This window comes from Miscanthus floridulus, unplaced genomic scaffold (assembly GCF_019320115.1).
Source record: "Miscanthus floridulus cultivar M001 unplaced genomic scaffold, ASM1932011v1 fs_551_2_3, whole genome shotgun sequence".
In the NCBI taxonomy this organism is placed as follows: Eukaryota; Viridiplantae; Streptophyta; class Magnoliopsida; order Poales; family Poaceae; genus Miscanthus; species Miscanthus floridulus.
This window is the reverse complement of record NW_027096928.1, coordinates 1-3,772: the sequence shown is the minus strand read 5'-3', so window position 1 is coordinate 3,772 and position 3,772 is coordinate 1. Positions and strand designations below refer to the sequence as shown.

At 40.8% G+C, this 3,772-nt stretch overlaps 1 pseudogene; it reads left to right on the top strand.

Moving 5' to 3' along the window:
• Positions 1–223: 223 nt before the first annotated feature.
• On the top strand, positions 224–316 carry LOC136532238 (small nucleolar RNA R71; annotated as a pseudogene).
• The last annotated feature ends 3,456 nt before the right edge of the window (positions 317–3,772 follow it).

The window sequence follows — 3,772 nt, the reverse complement described above, 5'->3', positions numbered from 1 at the left end:
CAGATAGCATGCTACCTCCTTGAGTTGATGCATACCTCCAACTCTCTTGTGGGTTTGAACACGTTCTTCATTCCAGCCTTGATTGGAGACCATCTTCTCCATAAGAGCTATTGCAGCTAGTACGATGAGTGACAGGAATGCACCTCCAGCAGCAGCATCCATAGTCTCACAGGTACTGTTAGTCAACCCATGGTACAAAGTCTACATGAGTAGCCAATTCTCCATTCCATGATAAGGACATACCGCAATGTAATCTTGAAAGCGTTCCCATGCCTCAGGGACAGATTCATCATGTTGTTGCTGAAAGCTTGAGATTCTCCCACGCAAAGCATTGGTCTTGCGTGTGGGAAAGAACTTTGCTAGGAAGGCAGTGGAGCAGTTATCCCAAGTAGTATTTCTATCTTTGTTGGCATAGAACCATCGCTTCACCTTCCCCAAGAGTGAGAATGGGAAGAGGCAAAGTAATATGGCATCTTGGTTACTCCTTTGATGGTGAAAGTGCTACAAATCTTCAAAAAGTGTTGGAGATGAGCACTCACATCTTCATGTGCCTTTCCACAAAACTATCTTGCTTGCACCATGTTGATGAGGGTTGGCTTGAGCTCGAATCCATTGTCTCCAACATTGACTATTAGTCCAGTACGAATGTTGGCTATAGTTGGAGCAGAGAATTCATGGAGAGTCTTGTTAGACATGGCTTCAAATTCTGGTTTTAAGCTTCACCTCATCGGGTTGTCTTCCGATTCTAAAGCTAGGACTTTCTTGAGTTTAGCTCTAGTCCTCCTGATTAATGCTTCTAAATCATCAACATAGTTTGTCGGAAGGTCAAAACCAATCATACACTACCTTGCATAAGATACACAAGTAGACAAAACAAGGGTAACTCTGCTTGAGCAGAGGTCAATGGTTATTTCGATCACATCAATAAGTATAAGTTTATCAATACTTCCTTTGCCTAGCTACCTTCTCCAACAATGGCACCAGAAATGCTTGTTGACATTCCTTAGCGTCGCTACTAAGAATAGAGTTGAATCTAGTCCCCGGCAACGGCACCAGAAGCAACGGCACCATAAATGCTTGTTGGTATTTATTAACTTGACACTTGTTTTAATAGCCACCTATTATAAACCTATATCTCCGAACATTACTTTACTAGGTTGTCATCCCTAGTGATGATGCCAGAGATGCTTGTTGGCACTACATAGCATTACTACTAGAATAATACTAAGTAGTTCTTTATTAATTTATGTGACTAGGAAGAATAGATATGAATATATATATATGAAAGGAATCTGCAAGCGCATAGATAATATACCATTGTAGCACTTTACCCGAGAGTATTCCAGGTACTGTTATTTATATTTTTACCACAGGGAAGGTCTGGCATGGACATGTATTGATAACTTATACTATTGATGGAGAAGTAAACCATAACCAATGTTCTACTCATAACAAGGGTAAGTCATAGGATAAGATATATGATAAGTATTGATTAATAATAATGATAAATCACTCAAAGTACTCCTTTTTATGGCATTAGCATGGTCAGGTAGAATATTAGAGGAATAATTGCTAAGTCATTCTTAATTACAAGTCAAAGCATACATTGATAAGTGCAATTATACCTAGTAATCATTGCTAAGATCATCGTCATATCTACACATAAAGGATATTACTTAGGAAGATTAAGAACAAAGCTTGTTCTTCCTTTGTAACCGGACCCTACGTGCACCTATTTTTGGGGAGTGGACTATAAAGGACTCAACGGGAGTGTCACATCCGCAAACTACCACATGACCTAGAATATAGGGTGTATCCACAGGTAAACAACATATAAGTACCACGCTTACACAATGTCGACCACTGTTGACGATCACTAACATCAATTATAAAACATCAACATAACTTGTATTTATACTTAATTCCATCACCAAACATAGGCATAGGGGTTTAAACTAATAAATTCCTTGAGTTTTGGTGAATCTGTGTTCTCAGCAGGGTATATCTAGAAAACCGTCAAGGGGGGCCTATTTATCAAAGGAAAATACAGAATTCCACCGTGTAATCGACGTGGGAAGGCTCTAGAAGACTCCAGAAGGCAAATCACCAAAGCGGAGCCTATGTCTCTAACATGTGGGGCCAACCAGCCCCACCTAGAGGCTGCCCGACATGTGGGCCCCCATGTTAGCCTCCTGTTGCTATGTTGGTTCTCCACCGCCTCCTAGGTTGCATTTACGCTATCCTTTAAGTCAGTTTGATCCAAGGGATCACGTTGGATGCTCTGGCCTATATATACCAGCGCCTGCCACCCTCCCTGGAGCCATCCTAAAACCCTAATTCATATTCTCCTCATTAGGATCAGAGCCAGCTATCAAGAGAAGATTAGTCCTCTATAGGATCTAGTCTTATGAATAGAAATAGTGAGATAGAGAGTGAGGGAAGAGTTTGGAGGAGGTGCTGGCCTATCAGTGCTCTCTTTATGGCTTGTACCTTGGCAGATCCAAGTTCTACTTGAGCTTGCCTTCGAGATATCTCTGGTATTGAAGTTCTAATTTGAGTAAGCATCTTGTTTATATTGTTCATCAGGATCACGACTCTTTTGAGTGCTTTATTCCTGTTGTAGAAGGAGTAGAGTATTAATCATAAGTGTAAGCGTGGTGCTTAGACTTGGGTTAATCGTGAATGCACCCTGCATTCCAAAAGGTGGTAGATCGCGTGAGTGACATAAGTTCTATATAGCCTATACTATATAGCTTCGTTGATCCTTTGTAGTCCACCTCCCGTCTGTAGGCACATGTAGGACGTGGTTGCAAAGGAAAGCATCCTCTGCTGGTGTTTTTCCATAGTAATGTCCCTAGTTGAATAGTAGAAGACATAAGCTTACCCAAGTCAGAACTAGAGAACTTTAGTTATCCTCTCTATGCTCCTATTTATCCTAACCTTGTTTCTACCCTTAGTTAAGTTAGACCATAGTTAGTCTCACATGTTTCCCTATTGATACGATACTTGGAATACCTCTGGGTGAAAGCTATAGTGGTATCTGTGCGCTTGCGGATTTATCTATGTGCGTTAAATATACCAACAAGCTTTCTAGCGCTATTGCCGAGGAAACCGTTGCTAAATTAACTTCGAGCCTAGCTTAACATTTTATTTTACTTTTTCTTTTAGCATGGATTCCACTCCTATCTATCAATATGCTAAACCCACGAGCGCAAGCCTAGAGCCACCAAAATCTTCAGAGCCTATCCTAACACCTGGCTATGAGCTATGCCCGTGTTTTATAAAACTGATTCAGGATTAATCCTTCTCGAGAGAAGGCAATGAAAACCCATACTCACACCTACCAGAGTTTGAACAAACCTATGCATGCTTGCGTATCGCTGGCATGTCTGACAAGACCTTAAGATGGAAGTTGTTTCCGTTCTGTTTGATGGGAAGAGCTAAACATTGGTACAGTCAAACCGTAGGAAGTATGCAAGGAGACTGGAAAACATTATGCTTTAAATTTTGTTTACATTTCTTTCCCATCTCTAAAGTGGTTAGCCTTTGGAAAGAGGTTCTAAATTTTAGACAGCTACAAGAAGAATCTCTTGGTACATCGTGGGATCGTTTTAATGAACTCATCATCACTGGCCTAGACCTTGCCATTCAAGACCCTGTACTTCTTCAACATTTTTACATGGGTCTTAGCAAAGATTCCATGGAATCCCTTGATGCAACCTCTAGAGGTGCTTTCCTTCATTTGTCTACTAGTGAAGCAAGGGCTATGCTT